The following is a 23,728-nucleotide window of genomic DNA, read 5'->3' as shown; positions in this document are numbered from 1 at the left end:
GAGATGCCGACTTCCATCCCCAGGGAATTCTAAAATGGCAACAAGAGGGAAGTAAAAGTTAGATCACATTTTCCCCATAAATGAGTTACTGCATTCTGACAAGGGTTAGGGGCTGTGACTCCAGGCCAACGCACGTAGTTTCATATTAAACAGAAGAGCCACTTCAAAAGGGCACCATTCACACTGTAAATATCTTACACTTGTTTTTTATAAAGATTTTATGTAGAGAAATGGATAGGAATGTAAAATGGTGCAGACACTTTGGAAAACAGTTTAGCAGCTCCTCAAAAGGTTAAACAGAGCCACCAGAGAGCCCAGCAAGTTCACTGCTAGGTACATACCCAGGAAAATGGAAACATGTGGATCCCAAAAACTTGCACACAAATGTTCACAGCAACATTAGCCATACAATGGAATGTCAATCATCAGTAAAGAAGAATGACATCCAGGCCCACCAGGTGGCTCAGTGGGTTAGGTGTCTACCTCTGGACTTCAGCTCACGTCATGATCTCAGACTCCTGAGATGGAGCCTGTGCTGGGGTTTGCCCTCAGAGTGGAGTCTGATTGAGACTCTCTCCCTCTGCCCTTCCCCCCAAGTAAATAAATCTTGGCAGGAGGGAGGGAGAGAGGAAGGATGGAGTACTGGTACATACGACAGTGCAGATGTACCCTAAACATTATGCTAAATAAAAATGCCTATTCCAAAATACAACAGATTATATAACAACAAATCATATGTCCATAAAAGGAAAATCCACAGAGAAAGAAAGTAGATTCATGGTTATCTAGGCATAGGGGAAAAGGAGAATGGAGTGAGTCCTAGCTACTACACGATCGGATGTTCTAGTATTAGGTAGTGGGGATGGTTGTATAACTATGTGACTATACCAAGAACACTAAATTGTACACTTTATTTTTTTTTAAAGATTTTATTTATTTATTTGAGAGAGAGAGAGTTTGAGAAGGGTGAGGGTCAGAGGGAGAAGCAGACTCCCTGCCAAGCAGGGAGCCCGATGCGGAACTTGATCCCGGGACTCCAGGATCATGACCTGAGCCGAAGGCAGTCGCCCCACCAACTGAGCCACCCAGTGCCCAGAATTGTACACTTTAAATCAGTAAATTATAGAGGACACAAAACAAATCTCAATGAAGCCATTTAAAAATTTTCTGACAGATCAACACAAGGTACCTTGTGGAAAGGGTTCTCTCCCTTGCATAAAAACAAAATAGGGGCTAATGATAATCTTGTAAAAACTTTTTCAGTTAATAGCTTTCAACATGGCAACAAGATGACTTATTTGACATATGCTGCTACATATTCCCTAACTGGCTGTTCACTTAGAGAAAACAAAGTTAGATCCATTCTTTCCGTTATACTCAAAAGTAACTTCCTCATGGATTTAAGAGCTAGATGCAAAAATGAAAGTATCTGAAGGATTTTTGTCACTATTTCTATAGCCTACTGTATAGAAACCTTCCTAATCAAATCAAGAAACTAGAAGCCATACAGGAGAATACTGAGAGATTTGATTATATAAAAACATTACAGGGGCGCCTGGGTGGCTCAGTCGTTAAGCATCTGCCCTCAGCTCAGGTCACAATCCCAGGGTCCTGGGATCGCCCCATGTCAGGCACCTGCTCGGTGGGGAGTCCGCCTTTCCCTCTCCCACTCCCCCTGTTGTATTCCCTCTCTCACTGTCAGATAAATAAATAAAATCTTTGGGGCGCCTGGGTGGCTCAGAGGGTTAAGCCTCTGCCTTCTGCTCAGGTCATCATCCCAGGGTCCTGGGATCAAGTTCCTCACTCAGGCTCTCTGCTCAGCAGGGAGCCTGCTTCCTCCTCCCTCTCTGCCTGCCTCTGCCTACTTGTGATATGTCAAATAAATAAATAAAATTTTTTAAATATATTAATAAATAAGTAAGTAAATAAATAAATAAAATCTTTTTTAAAAAGTAAATCAGTATGGTTAAGAGTCATTTTATAAACTGATAAGAAATTATGTAATACGAGAGATGTGCACAGAGATGTCACAGAAGAAATGGAAATAAACAGAAACACAGAAAGAAGCGCCACATCGTTAGTAGTGAGGGAGGTATGAGCTACAACAAGACAGTTTTCACTCATCAGTTTGGTAGAAGTTTAAAACACTGATACAAGCAAAAACAGCAAAGTATACAGGAAAATAAATACTAGCGGCCTCCACATGTATTCTGGAAAGCAATTCTTACAGCATCTAGGACAATTTTTCATACTCTAGACTTCAATAGCAACTTTAGATACTCTTATCATAGAAAAACAAAAGCACCAATAAATGCTTATTACAGCACTGCATAATGTGGCCACAGAAAAAATTTAAATACACACACACACACACATATATATATTCACACGCACACAAATACAGAACCACGTCTACCTTTTTTCAGGAAAAGAGCAAGCGTCATGTTACACGTGCAGGGAATAGGAAGAAAACCAACCACGTGTATTTATATGCATATGGAATTAAGTACAAATGATTATACACACACCAGCTAAAAGCACTGGTTATTTTAGGGGTAAAGGTTTGGAAATAAAATTATGTGTATTTTTCTTGACATATTATAGAATTTGTATTAGTTCCATAATTAGGCCAAAATCCAATAAAAACACATTTTTATAAGATCTAAGATACACAGAGCTACCATGTCCGTACCTCTCGAAGTCTTACTGTTGTGTTCACATCTACATGAAATTGAGCAAAGTAACACAATTAACAGTGGACCACTTTCTAACTCCAATATTCTGCCACTGACTAGCTACTTCCTTAAAACATTCCTCTCCTGTTCTTTTCCATTCAATAGACAGCTGCGCATTACACACTTTTTTAAAAAAATTATTATTATTTTATTGTGGTAAGAAGATTTGCCGTGAGATTTACCCTCTTTACAAATTTTTACGTGTGCAATTCAGTACTGTTGACCACAGGTACATCGTCATCCAGCATACCTCCCACTTACTCATCCTGCTTGACTGAAACTTCACACCTGCTGGTAAGGAATTCTACATTTCCCCCACTAACTACCTATCTCATCAAACTAGAGCACCACCTCCCCCTTTCTACAGGGGAAAAAATTAATTGGACTTCATAAAAATACAAACTTCTATTCATCAAAAGAAACCACCATGAGATTAAAAAGGCCACACATTGGATAATGTCACGTGCAAGGCACATACTGCAGAAAAGGAATGCGTTCAGAATACGTATTAAGAGCAGGTACTTTACCAAAAAAGATACTCAAATATGCAACAAGCACTGAAAGATGCTCGACCTTACCAATAATCAGGGAAATGCAAGTCAGTACCACAATGTAATACTACTTCACACTAAAACGGCTCAAACGAAAGAGAATGACAAGTGTTGGTGCAGATGTGGCAAACGCAACCCCATGCATTCCTGCACAGTTACAAAGTCATACAATCAGTTTGGAAAACTGTGTGACAGTATTTACTCAACATAAAAATATGCTTACCCTGTGGCCCAGCAACTCCACTCCCAGGCATGTGCCAAAGAGAAATGAGTGCGCACTGGTCACCAAAAGAGGGGAGATGGCCAGGTAAGGCTTCACAGCAGCAACTTGAACCTTGTCTCAGAAGATGGGAAGGTGTTCTCTAGGCAGCCAGGCACTGGGAGGAACATGAAAGTCATGGAGATATAAACGAACTGTGTTTGGGAAAGATGACGGCTCCAAACAGCTGCAGCACAAGGGCAAGAGACCCAGGGAGACACCGCTGAAGGGGCCGACAGGATCCTGAAGGAGGAGCTCAGCAGTCTGTTATGCCAAGAGACACGCTGGGATTCGGATTCAGAAGTCACATTCAGAAAGGGGTGTGGGATGTAGCTAGGGAAGCCAGTCAGGGTGGGGCACAGAGAACAATGCTCACTTTGCTGCCATCTTACCCGGCGTGAAGAGAACTGCTTTTCTTACATCCAGCCCGTCATCTCTAGCACCGGTGTGCTGCTGTAACTACTGATCCTCCAGAAGTTACTGTACTACCGAAATGGTGGGGGGGGGGGGAGTAGTGGACAGATGAGTCCAGCAAAGATTTACTCAAACCATTCTCCACAACCACCACTGCCCTTACGTGAGTTCACCTCCGCTTTTTTTTTTTAAGATTTTATTTATTTATTTGACAGAGAGAGAGAGAAAGAGCACACAAGCGAGGGAACGGCAGAGGGGAAGGGAGAAGCAGGCTCCCCGCTGAGCAGGGAGTCCGACGTGGGGCTTGATCCCAGGACCCCGGGATCACGACATAAGCCAAAGGCAGGCGCCTAACTGACTGAGCCACCCAGGCGCCCCTCGCCTCCGCTTTTAAGAGCAATCACGTTGAACATCAGGTAAAGAACATAGCCGCCATTCTGTAGCATTCGTAACTGAGAGGACTAAGAAACAAGGGGTGTTGGCCTACAACAAAAATTGCCTATAAACTCCCCAAAATCATACAGCAGAACTTCTATGTGTATATATGCGCTTTTGGGGAAAGCGTATAAAAAGATTCACTGTATTCTTAATGGGGCCCATCACAACTGCTGCTGCTGTTGCTACTACTGCTACTATTATTACTACTACTAGTACTATTACTACTACTACTAGTACTATTACTACTACTACTAACACTACTACTACTACCATCATCATCATCCTCTGTTTTTTTTTTTTTTTTTAAGATTTTTATTTATTTATTTGACAGAGAGAAATCACAAGTAGATGGAGAGGCAGAGAGAGAGAGAGAGAGGGAAGCAGGCTCCCTGCTGAGCAGAGAGCCCGATGTGGGACTCGATCCCAGGACCCTGAGATCATGACCTGAGCCGAAGGCAGCGGCTTAACCCACTGAGCCACCCAGGCGCCCTCATCCTCTGTTTTTGAGGCCAGCTGCTAAGGTAAGGCACAGAATGGATACCCAGGAAACTAGAAGATGCCCCTTTTGAGCCATCTAAGTCTCTGTGAACAGTTTCCAGATTTTTGTGAAATAGATTCATCTAGAAGTATTTTTAGAAGCTTATCTGAATCCCAAATCATATTACCCTCTTACACATCTCGGTTTCTACTTAAGAAGATCATCTCTAAACTATCTGGAAATTTGGGGCAGTGTTTTCTTAAGGACACCATTTACCCGGAAGAGAAACGGCTCTCTAATGCACACACCTGATGATTCGGACTTTGACTTGCGAAAGAGAACTCGTACACGACGGACCCTTAATTCTTCAGTGATTTCTATAAAATTGCAACAAGATGTCAGGTAAACCCTGGGGAGTATGTTGTTATTAGAAATGTTTCCCTTCAATGTTATGGAATTAATTTCTCTTCCTGGACTGACAAAGCCCAAAACTACTAGCCTTTCGGGCACAGTGCAATTCAACAGATGGGCCCTGCACGTTCCTAATGGCTGAGGGGGACCGGCCAGCGGGAAGTCATGCACTCAAGCGAGACAGGATCTGCTTCATGCGGTAGCTAAGAGGACTTCTGGTAGGGTTTAAATCAACCCCACAAAATAACCTATATGCTGTGATCTGGGCTGTAATTTCTATTCCTTTCCATTTCGGACACCACAAATACATTTAAAAAAAAAATTCCTACCCAAGCCCAGATGTCCCCAAATATGCAGCAAGTAAACCTAAACAATATTAAGTCCCTAATACCTTCACAAATTGGATCTTACAAATGTATTCTCAGATGTTAATGTGTTGATTCAGCAAGTCTACAGATGAAAAACCAGCTTCATTAAAGGAAGGTTTAACAATGCCCAGTGACAGACCAGAGAAGAAAACAGGACACAGCCTGACCTCACTCTAACTTGTCCAAGCCAGGAATGGTTATCATGCAAATGGATAAGAAGCTTCATGTCTTCTGATACTTCCTTATTTTATTACTAGTTTTTACATTTTATTTAAGTCATCTCTACATCCAACATTGGGCTCAAACTCACCACCCTGGGATCAAAAGTTATATGCTCCTCCAACTGAGCCAGCCAGGCCCCCCAAAACTTCATTATTTTATAAATTTCTATTTCTTTATTTTAGTTTATGTTGCCTTCCACAATGGATATCTAGGAAGGTAATGACCATTCTGGCCATCTTTTCAGGGTAATCTAGTAAAAATAGGCACTGTGTTTTAGTTTCACATAAAATGAGTGTTCTGATCTCGGAACAATCAAAAAGCTATTTGACAGAAAATAAATCTGCTCTTCAACCACTTTTTTTTGTCTCTGTCTTTACTAGTACTTGCCAGCTTTTCTTAAGAAAGTATTATTTGTGAAATTATCACACTATCCTTTCAGCCGAGGCAGTACGTATTAAATACCTCTAAATGCCAAAGAATACTCCACAATTCATTCCAAGAACTTCATCTCCTGTCTACACTCACTCTCCTGGTGATCTCATCAAGTCCCATGGCTCTAAATCCCTCTACCTGATCACGCTACCCTGATCAACTACCAAATTTCTATCTGCCCCAATCCTGATTTTATAGATCAAACTTTCTACTTAATACCTCAACCGGAATAGAATTAGAAATAGAAGTAACAGAAATAATAGGAAAGTCAGTACACATCCAAAACAAATTCTTAATTTTTGCACTCTTGCAACCTGCCCCTCCCGGTGTTCCAAATCTCAGCAAATGTTCAGCAAAACCCAATGTGAAACCATAATTTTACTCACACCCCACAGCCAATCCAAGTTCTCATCCCCCCACCGTTAAGAACAGATGGTGACCCGGTCTCCCTGACACCACCCTAAGTGCTCCTCACAACCCTCTCTTGCCTCAAGTGTCACAATGGCCTACCTGGCCACTCTGGTTGCCTCATTCTTGCCTTTCAAAGGGTACATCACTTCCCTGCTCAAACCTCCCAACAGGTTCCTATCAAATCTAGAATAATCTAGAATAAGATCTAGTTACTGAGTCAAGTCTTCTAGGTCTCTCCGTTACATAGCCCAGGCTAACCTCTTTACCTATCTCCTATCATTCATCCCCACCTCGTTTCCTCTGTTCTAGCCCTTTCTCATTTCTTAAACACAAACATACTACTGCCTGAGGGCCTGTGCTATCGCCCCAGACGCTGCCTGGCAGCATTCCGGTCTCCACTGCAGTACCACTGCCTCAAAGGACCTCCCTAACCACTGACCCCGCTCCACTTCACTTACATGTGCTTCACAGCACCTGCTGTAGAGATGCTATGACATTATATCCATTTATTTAATATCTTACTTAAAGTGAGCTCCAATGATTTTTTTCTAAGTAATCTCTACACCGAAGGTGGGGCTTGAACTGAAGACTCCGAGATCAAGAGGTGCACGCTCTAGCAGCTGAGCCGGCCGGATGCCCCTGAAAGCAATGATTTTTGACTGTTTTTTTTTTTCACTGCTGTACCCCCTGGGCTTAGAACAGTACCTGGTGTAACGTAAGTATACAATTAATATTTACTGAATGAAAGTCTACATGTTCCTTCTGTTAGAAGGCATAGGAGACAGAATGTTAGTTTTAATTTTTATTTGACTCTGAACAGAGGAGTTAATCTACTGATGTCCCAAAGGACGAACTGCACGGTAGATCGCCTGGATAAAACATAGGCAGATAATGGAGGGCCTCAAGAGGAAGAGGGTTTTGTCCTAGAACTGACTTGCTCTGGTATAAAATAATCATATTCCAAGACATTCTTTCAGAAAGTTTTACAATACCTTGCTTGAACCACATGTAGATGATGGTAGCACACTGCAGCAGTACTAACACATCTTGTTCTGGAAATGAAAATGCTCAAGGACCTTGTCTGGTTCATTCTTTACTGTATCCTAAAGTCTAGCACATACTAAACACTCAATAAACGCAGGTGGTTTAGTGAAAGCAACAGGTTCTGCTTTGGAAGGATACACCAGGCTTCTAAAAACCAAAGAGATGATCAGATTTAAAAACAGAACTATGCTGGAGTGCCTGGGAGATTCTGTCAGTAAACTGTCTGTCGTCAGCTCAGGTCATGGTTTCAGGGTGCTGGGACTGAGCCCTGCTTCGGGCTCCTGCTCAGCGGGGACTCTGCTTCTCCCGCTCCCTCTACCATGCGCATGTGTGCTCTCTCTCAAAGAAATAAAACCTTTAAAAATAAATAACTACAGGGGCGCTTGGGTGGCTCGGTGGGTTGGGCCTCTGCCTTCGGCTCGGGTCGTGGTCTCGGGGTCCCCGCGTCGGGCTCTCTGCTCGGTAGGGAGCCTGCTACCTCCCCACCCCTCTCTGCCTGCTTGTGATCTCTCTCTCTCTCTGTCAAGTGAATGAATGGAATCTTAAAAAATAATAATAAATAAATACATACATACATATATTGAAAACCATCCTAACTAAACCCAATTCAGTTCAAAGACAAAGTTCTCTGCCCTAAAAACTTCAAACTGAAAGATATATTCCTGTTCACTTTAAAGACAAGTACTTGATTTGGTAAAAAGCAGCAGCCAAACATAAAAGCCCAGTCTCAGGGCTCCTGGCTCAGTTGATTAAAGCATGTGATTCTTGATCTTGGGGTTGTAAATTCGAGTTCCATGTTGGGTCTACACAGAGATTACTTAAACATAAAATCTTAAAAAACAAAAAAAGCCTAGTCTAGAGTTAAGTGAGAGAACACAAAAGTAGAATTCACAGGTGAGGGAAAGTAAGAGAACATAAATTGAGAATTAGAAAAAATACATATATATGTAACAAAGTTGTTTATACATACTTTTAAAATGTATTTTACATGTTCTTACTTCCTATAAGCATTATATGCATGCTAGATCATTTATTTTCCTTAAAAAAATTTCTCTTTCTAGGAAATAAGAGAACTAGTCATAGCAAATCTGTATTATGTACTTGCTACATGACACACATGACGCTACCTAAGCACTTCTCATATATTACCTGGTACAATCTCTCAACAACCCTGTGCTGTATTACCATCATCTTACAGTCAAGAAAACCAAAGACCTTAAGTATTTGCCTGAAGATTACACCGTAAGTAGCAAAACTGGGACCTGAGCCTAGTCAATCTGATTTCTGAGTCCATGATCTTAATCACTATTTCAGATTTTCAACAAACTGAGGGGGAAATGCACCAATGTGCGGGCTGGGAGATCTGCTCACTCCTCAGAAAAGCAATCCTACCAAGTCTTCACTGGCTGGACGCATATAATGCTAATGAATGACGCCCGGATGAGGATGGGGAAGGGGTGGAGTGTTCTAGTAGAAGTTTTTTGAATAACTAAGACATAACAATTATTTTCTTGACTTTAATCTTTGTGAGAAATAACCTTTATTTAACAGTAACAGCGTATTATGATGTTGTCTCGGCAGAGTGTGTGGAACACAGCTCCACTGTTGTTCTGTGGATCTCTTAAGTACAAAACCCAACCTTACATGGTACTGAGGACACAGGAAATCCTAGGAAAACAGGCAGAAAGTGCAGATCCGAACTGCAGCTCCTAACTCATCCTGCTATGTCATTCTCATTTTTATGCCTTCCCAGGTGTCTTCTGCTATCAAGAACGTCTCCTCTAAGCCTTACTGAGTAACTCGTATTTATCCTTGAAGACCTGGCTCTCCCCCTTGCAGGAAGCTATACTTAACCTTTTCGTTCTCTCCACAGAGTTAATAAATTTCTCCCTTCTCTACCTGGGAGAAATGTACTATACTATGTATTGTAGCATTTGTTAACATGATGATCTTCTTACTAGATTCACTACTTTCTGAGGCAGGAAAAAAAAAAAAACCTTCTCTTTTCCTAACACCTAAGTACAGAAATAGAAATGAGATGAGCATCAGAAAAATGTCAGCCGGCTGAATGAGAGATGAATAGAAAAAATACTTTTTATTTGTCTTTTTTCATTTTTCAAGATTTTTTAAAAAATTTATTTGACAGAGAGAGATCACAAGCAGGCAGAGAGGCAGGCAGAGAGAGAGGGGGAAGCCGGCTCCCCGCTGAGCTGAGTGCCTGACGCAGGGCTCGATCCCAGGACGCTGGGATCATGACCTTAGCCGAAGGCGGAGGCTTTAGCCATTGAGCCACCCAGGCGCCTCTATTTGTCTTTTTTAAAGTAGGCTCCAGGCACAAGATGGAGATCAAGACCTGAGCTGAGATCGCGAGTCCAATGCTCGACAGACTGAGTCACCCGGGTGCCACAGAAAGAACACTTGCTGAACAGAATTTAACTGTGACTTTATCTACATTTATATAACATTTTTTCTTTCCACACACAAAGTTAAATTAAATCTCTCCTTGTAGTTTCAAGGTGATTACTCTTTTTTCTTTGATATGTTTCTGCATCTAAACTTTAACTTCCTCAAGTGCTGTCACTTCACTTGGTGTAATCTGCACTTAAGATGTACATCCTCCAATCTTCTTTGAAGACCTTTATATTCCATAAAATATGTACCCTGGAATTATCATAAATGACTGATTCAGTCCCCCATATCCTCAAATGTCAGAGTTAACAGTTTCTTCATTCAAAGACAATCTTTTAAATTCTCTCCATTAAGCACTATTAGGCTTCTTATATTAGTAAACATTTAAATTCTGGTGCTTCCATTTTCAGCAATGCTCAATTTAAGAAACCATATCATAAGGAATATCATCTCCATATTCTAAATAATGTCCCTTGTAACAAGAAGCCAACAATATAGTTACTTTCTAATCTGACACTGTCCACCTGGGGTTTTAGGAAATTAGGACAGAAAGAGAAGAGTGATTTGGTACCAAGTGTGGAAGACATAAAATGTAAAACAAGTCAAAAACTCATGATTTATTTACTGTGGGACTATAAATATAACAAAAGATAAGTTAATCAAAGTTTCACTAGTGACAGAACTCACACTCATAATTTTAACTGTCATCTTTTTATAGAAGGCTAAATTCTACTTTATTAGTAATCACTTCAAATCTCTATGTTTGATTTATCTTTGTAACAACAGGAAATGTACTTTCTTTTTCTACAATGTTTCTATCCTCATCATAATTGCGAATGGTTTGTAGTTAACAACTGACGCAATGGTACGGACTTTCAATTGTCTACAATTAAACTTTCAAAATTCAAAACAATGTTATTTCATACCATCCAAGATGAATTTAAACCAATTTCAGCTCTGGTTCAACATCTCCAGTATTATCTGATTTCTCTGTGGTAATTAGATTCAGTTAGAAAATCAAGAACAAGAAGAACTCAAAAATGTTTTCAGCATCTTGTTACTAGCACTTAAAAAAAAAAAAAGACTATAAGAGACACATTATTTCTCACTTGTACATTAGAAAAAAGCTGATAAGCTTTTCTGGCAAACACAGGAACTGTTTGCATTTTTCAATGCAAACATCTAAAAGGCAGTGAGGTGAATTCTATTCCGTTCATTTCTTATAGTTTGCAGAGGCAATCCTTACATGTAAAATGGATTAGAAGTAGTTTCATTCCGCTTATCATCACTTTAATTTAAAAAGTTATAGAGATCTAACTATGGAGAAATATTTCTCCATTAAAGTGTAAAAAGAATGCATACACTGAAGTATTTATGAATGAAATTATATAATATCTGAAAGATTTGCTTCAAAATAAGCAAAAGCAGGGGAGGCGAGGTGGCCGCGAGGCCAGCAGGTAGGGACTCAGGGTAGCAACCGGTGACACTGACTGCTGAGGCCAGGGGCTGAATCCAGAACTCACTACACTGGTCTCTTCATTTCTGTATGTTTGAAATTTACCATGTTTAAAAAATGAACAAAATGAAATGGAAAAAGTACACAATCCTGTCATCGACTTGAGTATGTCTGAGAGCAAAGGATGAAAAGCTATGAAAAGCAAAACCAATCAATGCTAAAATAAATTTTAGATTCTTCAAATATACAAAAGTTAGCTGTCCAACAAAGGCAACAAAACTCTTAAAATAACAAGGTTATTACATTTCTGTCATCACTTAAATCTATAATTTATTTTGGGGCACCTGGGTGGCTCAGTGGTTTAAGCCTCTGCCTTCGGCTCAGGTCATGATCTCAGGGTCCTGGGATCAAGCCCCACATCGGGCTCTCTGCTCAGCAGGGGGCCTGCTTCCCTTCCTCTCTCTCTGCCTGCCTCTCTGCCTACTTGTGATCTCTGTCAAATAAATAAATAAAATCTTTAAAAAAAAATCTGTAATTTATTATGTTGTGTCAACATCACGCTGCCATTGACTACCACCAAGGAGGCAGTCACTAAAATACTAACCTCTAAAACATGAAATGTAAGCTTGACAGTTATCATTTACTAAGAAGACAAATCCTAAGTTTGAAAATCTAACAACTCAGTACAAAAGAATATAAACAAAACCAAAAAAATTACAGGTAATTTAAAGAAAAAATAATTTTAGGGGCACTTGGGTGGCTCAGTGTGTTAAGCCTCTGCCTTCAGCTCATGGGGTCCTGGGATCAAGCCCAGCATCGGGTTCCCTGCTCAGTGGGGAGCCTGCTTACTCCTCTCTCTCTCTGCCTGCCTCTCTGCCTACTTGTGATCTCTGTCAAATAAATAAAGAAATAATAACTTTTAAAAATAGCAAAATAACTCAAAATAAAACAAAAATTACTTTCACTTCCCCTCTTTTATGGCAACCAGGTTTAAGACAGGTCAGGCTTCTAGAAAGGCTACCACAAAGCAGACTTCAGAGCAGACATCAGGAAGATTATGTATTACCTTTAAACAACTCAGACCAACACACATGACTCAAATAGCAATATGAAATTCTTAACTACAGATGCATCACCTACAGATATGGTAAAACTTCTCCACTGTGTACAGGCAGTCATTCTGGCAGGACTAAATGTGGCCACTTCTCTATTTGTAAGTCCTGGAAGACTTAGGATAAAACCTCAAGTAGTGGGGCGCCTGGGTGGCTCAGTGGGTTAAAGCCTCTGCTTTCGGCTCAGGTCATGATCCCAGGGTCCTGGGATCGAGCCCCGCATCGGGCTCTCTGCTCAACGGGGAGCCTGCTTCCTCCTATCTCTCTGCCTGCCTCTTTGACTACTTGTGATCTCAGTCTGTCAAATAAATAAAACCTTTAAAAAAAAAATGTTTAAAAAAAAAAAAAAACCTCAAGTGGTACTGCTAATGCCATAAAGACACAATGCCTAGCAAGATAGAGGGGAATAAAGTTATGCTCCATACTTTATTTTTTAAAGATTTTATTTTTATTTGACAGAGATAACGAGAGAGGGAACACAAGCAGGGGAAGCTAAAACGGGAGAGAGAGAAGCAGGCTTCCCACTGAGCAGGGAGCCCTAGCTGGGGCTCGATCCCAGGACCCCGGGGATCATGATCTGAGCCAAAGGCAGAAATCTAAAGACTGAGCCACCCAGGAACTCCTATGCTCCATATTTTAGAACACAACTCAAAAATATGACAAGAAAATTGCTTTTGTTCCGTGATCCTTAGATTCTGAATAATTTCTTATAATTATTATAAGCATTATTTTTTAAATTATCAAGTATCTCATACAACCAAGACTATATAAATATGTATCTATATGCACAGATACACACTACATGCATATGAAAAACACATTATTTTAAAAACCCACCAATTTAGGGGCATCTGGGTGGCTCAGTGGGTTAAAAACCCACAAATTTACTATCCAAGTTAAAAATTAGAGAAAACATTAAACTTTTCACAAATTTCCATGACATTCTTACACAGAGGCCATGACAATAAAGAGTAGAGAAAATTGCACCATTTTTTCTTCAAATCTTTCCATTATCTTAACGAATCCTGTAATCTGTGCTATCAAAACACCTTTCCGAATTTCTGGTTCTTTCAAAAACGCAGTAAGTATTTTAAATACCTAGTACTTAATGCATGGGTAGTCTATCAAATAGCTGCTGCATTTTACCCCAGAAGAGTTTCTTGGATGCATGCACACCACCCCCCAACCAAAAAAAGACATTAAAACTTTCATTACAAACTCACTACATAAATACACTGAGAACAAGACAAGGAAGGCAACCAAAGTATGCCTCCTTTTCAAAAACACCAGATGACACCAAAACACATTTCATAGTTACAAAGTTGCATACAGAGTGGGAAGACTTCATAGCTTCCTAAGAATTAATAACCGCAAAAACTCTGCAGTTAAGTCATGAAACCTCAACTTCTAGGAATATTCTTCCCTCCTTCTTGCCCTTCTGAAAACCAACCCCATCACAGAATCCTCAGCTTCAAGTGGATTAGAATCTGTCCAAGGACAGAGCCCATATATTACTCATCTGTGTGTCTCCTGCACAGAATTCAATTGATAAAGTTTGTTACACATAACACAAATCCAGTAAATGAGCTTCGGAAGCTTGAATCCCAATGCAAAACCAGAAAGAGGAGTTTAAGAATAAAAAGGAAAAAGAATAAAGCCATAAATATCTGAGCAATATGTTTTCTTACCACCTAACTCAGAATCCTGTATTAACATTGCAAAATCGAGTTTATAAAAAGAGTAAAAGACACGACCTTAAAGTTCTCCTCACTCTCAGCACACCAAAAACTGTCACAGAATCTTTTTCACCTAAAACTCATACCAACATCTTCATCTCCAAACAAAGCTCCATGTATTTTAAAAGGCTTTCAAATGAGACCTAAATATGAAAAGGTTCTACTTCATCACAATTTCAGTTCCTGAAACCGTCTGCATCATTTGTGTGACTGTGTTAAAGCTCGTTTATCAGTGAGGACCTGTCATCAGAGTCTCAGAAGGATAAGTGACCCCAAAAAACTTTAAGAACTACTAATCTAGCATATCAAAACTACTCAGTTTTCCAGAGATGCACCGTTATGCGGTCTTCCTTCAAGCATTTCCCCCTCATAGTCACTGACGGGATCCTTACTGCAAAATCAGTCTTTAGAGAACTCCTTCAGCCGGGCCAAAAAGTTCCAATATCCACAGGAATGTCCAGCAACAATGACCAGATCCCCAAAACAGTATAGTCATAAATGTCACCAGAAGATGCAGGAGGAGGCGCCGTGTGCCCCAGACCTGCCTGCTTTCCCAGGGACAAACAGACTTGCATGCTTCCGTGTAAACCTGCCCCGGAGAGTAAATTCCCTCCACACTCAACAGACTTTTTAGGAAAGTTTTAGTTTCGATCCCAACACTGACTCGTCCTGGTCGCTGGCCTTAACCTACCACGGCCACGGCAAGTCCCCTCAGAGGCACCCAGGTTGTGTCCACAGGGTCACCTCGATTATTCTCCCCCCACGGCAGGGACCACTCGCTGAGTACCTGCTCCGTAAACTCCGTAAATCCATCTGAGGGACGAAGGGGAGAAGGTCCTCCCGCCCACAGACTCCGAGAGAGGCGGCCAGCAGTCCTCCAGCGGCCGCAGGGCCGGCCGGAGCCGGGCAGACCTGCTCCCCGCACCACACGCGACCACACGCGCGGAGCGTCAGGGCCCGACTCCTCCGGCAGCAACACTAACCCGGAGTGGACGCGTTTCCTCCAGGCCACCCTGCAGGGCCGGCCCAGGGTCGTGCACACGTGAGACACGGCTCAGCCCCGGCAGCCGCGCCGGCCAGGCGCCCGCGCCCCCGGCTCCCCGGGAAGCCCGACGGTGCGGGACACCCTGCGGGGCCCGGGCGTGCGGAGAACGCACCGCCGGACAAGCAGGCACCGCACTCGGGCACGGCCTCAGCGTGGCCACCCACTCGGCGTGACCTTGGGGAAAGGATGTCGTTCGGCCTCCACTCCCCGCTCCGCGCCGGGGGAAGGCGGGCCCCGCACCGCGCGCACGGGCGCAGGACCACCCCGCAGCGGCGCCGTCGCGAGCAGCCTCCCGGCCCGGCGCCGGCCCCGACCCGGCCGCAGGAAGGCCGCCCGTGCCTCCCCGCCCGTCGGGGCTCGCGCTGGCCCGACCGGCCGCCGCCCGAGGACGGCTCCCACCCGCACGACCGGCCGGGACGAGCGCCCCGTCCCCGGCCGCGCACAGACCCGCGCCGACCGCGCCACCGCCATGGCTCCCCCGCGCCGGCAGCAGCGGGCGCTCCCAGGCGGCGCAGGGCGCGGGCACGGCCGGCGGGGCGGAGCGGGCGGCCGGCTCCGGGACGCGGCGCGGCGCTCGGGGAACTCCCGCACACTTGCTCGGACCCCGCCAACTCTCCCGGAGCACTTCCCGGGCCCGCGCGCCCGCACCCGCACCGCGACAGCTCACGGCCACACGCGCCGTCCCCGTCCGAACTCCCCAGGACACCCGCTCCCCTCGCACCCCGGGCCGCACCGCGCGCGCCGGACCCGGCCCCCCCCCCCGCCCCCCCCCCCACCCCGCCGCTGCCCCCGGGGCCGGGGGATGCTCCCGCCGCGCCGCCGCCGCGCGCCAGCGAACCTGTCAGGGGCCCGGGCGGCTCCGCCTCCGCCCGCCGACGTTCCCGCCCCTCCCCCAGCCCGGAGCCCGCCCGCCAGGGACACCCCTTCCCCCCCCCCGCCGGGAGGGACTTCCCGGGCCGCCCAGGATCCCCGCGCCTCGCTCCCCTCCCCCACCCCGCCGCCGCGCTCCCGGAGGTCCGGGTCCGGGAGGTGACAGGGGCGCCCGGGCCGCCCGGGCTCGCCTCGCGCGCGGAGCACTTAGGCCCGAAGCCTCCGCGGGCGGCTCTGCTCACCGTGTCAGAGGCCGAGGCCGCGCGAGCGGGGAGTGCAGGGAAGTGGGGAAGGGGGGCGGCCGCCAGGCAGGCTCCTCGGCGGCCCCGGGTCGGCGGCGGCTCCCGGCCGCTCGTCGGGAGGCGGCCCGCGGGGGCGCGGACGGGCGGAGCCGCGAGCGGGGAGCAGGGCCGGGCGTGCGGCCGCGCAGGGCCACCGAGGGGAGGCGGTCCCGCACGCCGGGCGGGGATCGGCCGCCCCTCCGCACAGCGGACCCAAAATGGCGGCGGGAGCGGCGGCGGCGGCGGCGGCGGCGGCGGCGGCTCGGGAGGGAGGGCGGGCGCGAGCGCAGGGCGCCGCCGCCCCCCACCTCGCGCCAGGCCCGGCCCGCGGCGCCCCCCCGCCCCCGACTCGGGCCGCGCAGCGCGCACGCCCGCCCGCACGCGCCCGACGGGCTCCGGGCTCGCCGCTCGCTCGCCCCCGACCCCCGCCTTCGGCCGCCCGGCGCGCCCGCCGGCCCGTCGGCGCTCGCTCGGGGGCGCCCGCCCGCGCGGCCCTCCGCCCCCCCCCGGCCCCTGTCAGGACGGCCGGGCGCGGGCCCTCACGCGTACCTTCGGCGGCGCGGGCCCCGGCCTCCTCCTCCGCCTCCGCCTCCGCCTCTTCTCGCCTCCCCCCCTTCCCCGCCCCCACGGCCACCAACCGCCGCCACGGCCGCCGCCGCCGCCGCCGCCGCCCCCCCCACATGCCCTCCGCCCCTTGCGCGTGCGCCTCCCACAATCCCCCCCGCCGGACCGTTCCATTCCGGCCGCCGCGGGAGCGGGACGGGGGAGGCCCGGCGCCGCGGCGGGGCCGCCGTGAGGGCTGCAGCCCGGGCGAGGGGCGGGCGGGGGCCCGCGACGACTCACCGCCGCGGCCGCCGCGCCGCGCCCCCGACGCTGGCTTCCGCGCTCGGCCGCCGGGCCGCGGAGGGCGCGTCGAGGGCGGCCCGGCTCCCCCCGCCCCCGGCTGGCGGGTGGACGCCGCGGCGGCTGCGCGCTGAGCCGCTTCCTGCCGAGCGGGCCGAGCTCGCCGGGCGTCTGCGGGCAGCGCGGGGAGCGGCGGCCCTCGGCGGCGCGTGCGGCTCGCGGCCCTGGGACCGTCGCGGGGGAAGGTCCGGCGCTCGCGGGCGGGGAGCGGGATCCGAGCGCCCACCAGGTAGGGAGCGGGGCCGTGCGGCCGGCGGCTGTCCGGGGGGGGGCTTCCTCCCGGGCCCCGCGGGGCGGACTCGGACCCGCCGGGAGCCCGCGCGCCGGTCGCGCTTCTGGCTTTGCGCGGTGCAGCCCAGCCCGGGGGCTCGGAGCTCACGGCCGGGCGCCCGCCCGCTGCGCTGGAGCGCTCCCGCGTGCCTCCGGGCGGGACTCGGGGCACCGGGGCCGGAGGCCGCGTGTTCCCGGCTCCGCGCCGGCCGCGGTCTTCCGTGCCCGGCGCGTCCTTCCGAACCTTGTCTTGCTTCGTTCTGCGTCAAAAAGGAACGGAAAAGTGGACGTAAAACTCGGGCCCGTGCCAATGGGTCCTCCGCGTCGGTGAGATCCGCTCCGCCGAGCGGAGCGCGTTCCCGCTCGCAGTCGGGGCAGCGCGGCTGTGCGGTGCCGCGGGCCCTCCGGACGGTCGCGCGGCCCGAGGCCTGGCCGACCGCGGCGGCTGCCGACGCGCACTTTCTCTTGGTGGGGCCGTGCGGGGGTCTCCGGGCTGTCCGAGCCCAGGGTCTGCCTAACCTCGCAGTTTCAGTTTCCCCCAAAGGGTCAAGCTCCCGGAGGGATCTGTCTCCTTGGGTTTCCATTTCCTTCACTTCTGTGCACTTGCAGGGATCCAGGGAGCGGCTTGAGAATCCCTGTCCTAGACTGACCTCAAAGCCCCGCTGAAGCTCTAAAGTTCAAGTAGACATACCCCCTTTCCACATTTCCATGCATGGGTCAGGCTGTGTTTGCGTAGTTTGTATTTTTGAACGTAAAGAGAAACTTAGCTTTAATGATCCCATATATATTTGGTTTTCCTAACCATGTGTTAAGTCTCAGCTCTTTCATGGGCCCCATCTAAGTTTACTTTAATCTTTCTTTAATTGTATCCTGTATGCAAATGTGTTACCCTATCAACATTTTAATTTTCCTTAAAGATCTTATTTATTATAGACAGATCACAAGTAGACAGAAAGGCAGAGACAGAGAGGGAAGCAGGCTCCCCGCTGAGCAGAGAGCTTGATCCCGGCTAGATCCCTGAAGAAGCCGGGCTGGATCCCAGAACCCTGGATCATGACCTGAGCAGAAGGGAGAGGCTTTAACCCACTGAGCCACTAAGGCGCCCCCTACCAACATATTTAATTTGATGATAGGGACCAGGTCTAACACTCCTTGAATATTCTTTTATAGCCGTAGTGAAAATATTAAAAGAACCTTAGGTACTTAAAATCTGAGAAGGGAAAGAGAATTAACATTTGAGGAATGCTGCATGGGGAGAGCACGTGTTCCTGCTTAACTAACGCTTTAGCATAGATCATCCTAATCCACGGTTACAGATGAGAAGCCTGAGGCTCCCAGAAGTCCAGGAACTTGAGATTTCACGTTGGGTGTGGTGCTTGGGTGGCTCAGTCCTTTAAGCGTCTGACTGTTGGCTCAGGTCTTGATCTCAGGGTCCTGGGATTGAGTCTGCTCGTTCCTCTCCCTCTGACCCACTCACGCTTCTGTGTGTGCTTTCTCTCAAAAAAATGAAATCGTAAAAAAAAAAAAAAAGATTTTACTTTGTCCTACAAACCTTTTTCACTTTCCCACATCATCTTCACAGTAAAAATTTGTCATCACCAGCATAAGTACATGTGCTACGAGAAAAAACACTTAATGGATTCCCCTGCACCTGTGTAGAAAGTTGCTTTCTCAGCCTTCATCTTGCTTTCAGGACTCGCCCGCTAAGTATACACAAGATCATACCCTGTTCTTTTGTATAAGCCCCAGTGCCTCCCAAGCTGTATTAAGTACTCAGCAAAATGACTTCATTGAATGAATGAAACCTGAACTCCTTGATCCAAGGAAGGTATGGAAGGCAGAATCATAGTCTCCCAAAGATGGCTGTGGCCCAGCCCCTGGATCCTGTGTGTGTATTACATGGCAAAAGGGAACTGAGAACGCAGATGGAATTAAGTTTGCTAATCAGCTAACCTTAAAATAGGGAGATTATCCTGGATTATGTGGTAGGCCCACTGTAGGTACAGGAACTGTGGAAAGATGGAAGATGGGGCAGAAGAGTCACGACTGGATGTTGCCGGCTTTGAAGATGAAAGAGCAGCCTCTAAATCTGCAGAAGTCAGAAAACCAGGTTCTCTGGTGGAACGTCCAGAAAGAACGCGACTGCGCGTGTACACTTTACTGAGGGACTTCTAAACCACAGAGCTGCCAGCGACAGATCTGGGTGGTTTTATACCACAAGTTTCTAGTAATTTGTCGCAGCCGCTGGAAACTGTGGAAAGGGAAGCGAAGGCCTAAGTAGGCTCCAGAATACCTGGCTTGGATTGTGGTTTTGTGCTTTAATTCAAGAGTTTGTTTTGTTTTTAAGATTTGATTGATTTGAGGGGCAACTGGGTGGCTCCGTGGGTTAAAGCCTCTGCCTTCGGCTCAGGTTGGTCCCAGGGTTCTGGGATGGAGCCCCGGCATCAGGCTCTCTGCTCATCAGGGAGCCTGCTTCCCCCTTTCTGCCTGCCTCTCTGCCTACTTGTGGTCTCTCTCTCCTTCAAATAAATAAATAAAATCTTAAAGAAAAAAAAAAAAGATTTGATTGATTTGAGAGAGCACAAGGTGGGGTGGAGTAGAGGCAGAGGGATAGGCAGGCTCCGTGCTGAGCACGAGAGCCAGGGAGCCAGATGTGGGACTCCATCCTGGAACCCTGGGATCACAAGCTGAGCCGAAATCATGACACTTAACTGCGCCACCCAGGTGCCTCTGTGCTTTGATCCAAATGAGGCTGTGGTTCAGCTGAAAGTTTGCCCTGAGAAAAGTGATCCGCGTTCCTGCAGCTGCCTGGATTTCCAGCGTTTTCCTGCAGCTCTGCCTCTGGCGTCAGGCCTCAAGGTGTAAATAGACAGCTGGGCTCCATGGTCCTGCCGTACCGCAGCAGTCTTAGCTAAGCTGCCTTCAGACTCGGCTGCTCCAACAGGAGCACTTAGACACGCTTTTCATGGTGCTTCCTTGCTAGGGTGCTGTCTCAGTGCAGTACAGGGTGCAGGAGAATGTCTTCCCTGCAAACTCCAAAATAAAGCTTCAAATGTTAAAAGAAATTTTTAAAGATAAAATTCAACTAGAATATCATCATGATTGACTTTACATGTGATAGGTTGTGAAGAAATGCTATCTAAGCACAATAGTCTAAATTTCCTATGTAACAAAGGAAGAACTCCGAAATTTTGGAGGTGTGTGTCCTACCAAGATTTTAAACCACCGCTTCGGGTGATGGATTGCCTGTTGCAGAAGCACGAATGGACACCCGGACTGCGCAGGTACGAAGCCAAGCTGTGAAAAGTTGGGTAGAGCCTCAGTGGCGGTGGCACATAGTAGATTTAGGTGCCACAGTTATCTCCATTTTAGAAATGAGGAAACAGCCCCATGGAGCTGAAGTAGCAGGCTCGAGGTCACACAGCTATTAAGTAGGATTTCAGCGCGTGGATTGGAGAGTCCGTGCTTCTGACCGTCCTGCCGTACTTCCGCTCTGTTGTGTCTGTAAATTGGAGATGTTACCTACATCACAGGATTGTCGTAAAGGTAAAGTGAGTTAATTCACATAAAGTACTTAGAGGCCCCCGACTTACAGAAGGTGTTGGGGGTGTGTTAGCTGTTGCTGTCGTTGGAGCCCAAGGCTGTTCTTCGGTGCACTTGAGTCGCTGGAAGAAAGAAAACATCAACGCGGATGCCCTTCCTCTGTGTGGACCAGCGCCGCCCTTTTCTTTCTTTTATACGTCAGTGCTGTCACTGCTCTCAGCTTCGTAAAAGTTAGATGACCAGAGGAGGGAAACATCTGGAAAACCTGCTGGAGTGTCCTTGTTTTATAGGTAGGAAACTTGGCCTGAGAGAGAAGGAAAAAAAGACTTGTACGAGCTAAAATCAGTGTCTTTTCCTGTAGGAAATGCTATGTGCAGGGTACTTGCCTTGCAGTGTAAAGGGCTCATCCGTCCTGACGTGGGTTTAGATGCGGCGTTGGGGTGAGGACCCACTGCTTTTAGTTACTTATCATCAATCTCTAACAGTTTGATGCAGCAGGGTTTTCTATCCTCAGAAGTGTAATTCCTGCAGAAAATTACGTGTTAGCTTAAAGGATCTCACTAAGGGTCTGTTGACTTGAGTTTGTAAAATTTACTCTTTGGGCGATAGCAGCCTGATCCAGATTCAAAAAGTACAAAGCACACCTCCCTCCCTGTTCCTGCCCCCAGTGGAACCCATTCCCTCCCCTGAAAGCAACCAGTATTCTCAGTTTTTGTATATCCTTCAAAATATGGACCTTTTTACAAACAGGTTGTGTGTGTGTGTATATATATATATATATATATATATATATATATAAATTTTTTTTAAGATTTTATTTATTTATTTGACAGAGATCACAAGTAGGCAGAGAGAGAGGAGGAAGCTGGATCCCTGCTGAGCAGAGAGCCCGACTCGGGGCTCCATCCCAGGACCCTGGGATCACGACCTGAGCCGAAGGCAGAGGCTTTAACCTACTGAGCCACCCAGGCGCCCCTATATCTATATATCCTCCCCCCCTTACACGAGTGATAGCTAACTGTACACAGTGTTCCGTGCTGTCTCTCCCCTACCTAATGCATATGGAGGTTTTCCTTCTTCAGGTGCAGAGGGCTCCCAGGCTGTGTTGTTAAGCAGTGGTGTGGCTGTGGTGTAGCATCATAGGGCTGTGCTGCTTGCCCACTGGTGACAGATATTTAGATTCTTTCCATCTTAAGGTCAGAAACAATGTTGCAGGGACTAATCTGACATTCATGACAATCTCTGTTTTCATTATGTCACTGTAAAAGAGGTTTTGGTTAGGTCTCATTAAAAAAAAAAAACTTTAACATGGACACCTTACTGAAGTGTGGATGTTTTTATTACATGAACAATATTAATATTAGTAATTATTGTTAATAACATTACAAATCAAAGTCAAAAAAAAAAGTTACCAGCAACATGAGCACCACCATAGACCAGATTATTTTCTGTCCATCCCTTTCGCGCATCCGCACTTCAGAACACTAAGCTAAATGCACCTTTGGGTTGAGCTCAACCTAGCTGTGTCCCCGGCCCTGAAGCTGGGGGGTGTTACGGCTGGGCCTGCGTGTTCATGTAACGTGCCTTCTGCAAAGCCTTCAGAAGCCTCTGCGATGTTTCACTGGTCTCGCGTCCGGGAATTTCGCAGGTTCAGTTTGTTGATGAGGATCTAGGGTCCCCCCAGTCTCAGACGCAATCCTGGGTCCTCCCTGTCCCCTCCCTCTGCCTGCTCCATTAGGAGAGTCGGCCCATCGCACCGGCACTCATTCCCTTGCCCTGGGACAGTGAGTGCAGGTGGTTTGCAGCAGAGACACCTAGTTTGTGCTCGCTCCAAGGTGTCGTCATCAGTGTGTTTCAAGGAGACGCCTTTACTTCGAGAGCCCAGACGTGGGGAAGTAGATATAATGAGGATTACAGAAAGCAGCATAACAAATTCTGGTTTTTTGAACCAAGATTATGAAAGCAAGGAGAGTAGTTTCCATGAATCAAATTTTTCCTAGAACAATCTCTTTCTCAGCCTCAGTACTCACTGTTGACGTTGGAGGCTGGGCGACTTGTTGTGGGAGACTCTTGTGTGCATGACGGGACGGTCAGCACAGTCTCTGGCCTCCGCTCACTGGACGCCACCACCACCCCCCCAAGTCTGACAACCAAAACCATGTCCAGAAATTTCTAAATGTCCTCTAAGGGGGCAAAATTGCCCCAGTTGAGAATGACTGCTGTGGAAAAAGAATTGCTGGGGCGCCTGGGGGGTTCAGTCAGTCCGCGTCTGCCCCCCGCTCAGGTCATGATCCAGGGGCCTGGGCTCAAGTCCTGCTTCTGCCTCTCCTCCCCACTTGT

At 47.3% G+C, this 23,728-nt stretch overlaps 2 protein-coding genes and 1 long non-coding RNA gene across 12 annotated transcripts in view; 2 read left to right on the top strand and 1 right to left on the bottom strand.

Annotated features, from left to right (window-relative positions):
• Window positions 1-17,298, bottom strand: part of ASH1L (ASH1 like histone lysine methyltransferase) — a 183,478-nt gene extending 166,180 nt beyond the window's left edge. For 2 of the 9 annotated variants that reach the window (XR_201234.3, XM_004778566.3), the window contains exon 1: window positions 3,510-4,197. The gene's annotated coding sequence lies outside the window, so the exon portion shown is untranslated. Of the gene's footprint in view, window positions 1-3,509; window positions 4,199-16,633; window positions 16,919-17,221 lie in introns of those variants that run through there. The other 7 variants (XM_045086802.1, XM_045086803.1, XM_045086804.1 and 4 more) reach the window with 7 other exon arrangements.
• Window positions 6,807-9,680, top strand: LOC123393748. Its single transcript, XR_006608581.1, has 3 exons — window positions 6,807-7,434; window positions 8,825-9,005; window positions 9,517-9,680. It is a non-coding gene; the product is annotated as an uncharacterized LOC123393748 (long non-coding RNA).
• Window positions 17,299-17,655: 357 nt separating the features above from the next.
• The window catches only part of DAP3 (death associated protein 3), a 31,095-nt gene continuing 25,022 nt past the window's right edge, over window positions 17,656-23,728 (top strand). For both annotated transcript variants that reach the window (XM_045086809.1, XM_045086808.1), the window contains exon 1: window positions 17,656-17,804. The gene's annotated coding sequence lies outside the window, so the exon portion shown is untranslated. The remainder of the gene's footprint in view (window positions 17,805-23,728) is intronic.

The sequence above is a fragment of the Mustela putorius genome, unplaced genomic scaffold (assembly GCF_011764305.1).
Source record: "Mustela putorius furo isolate JIRA1106 unplaced genomic scaffold, ASM1176430v1.1 tig00000997_pilon_pilon_pilon, whole genome shotgun sequence".
NCBI classification, from domain to species: domain Eukaryota; kingdom Metazoa; phylum Chordata; class Mammalia; order Carnivora; family Mustelidae; genus Mustela; species Mustela putorius.
Note: the sequence above shows the minus strand (reverse complement) of the source record. Positions and strands in the feature narration are given on the sequence as shown.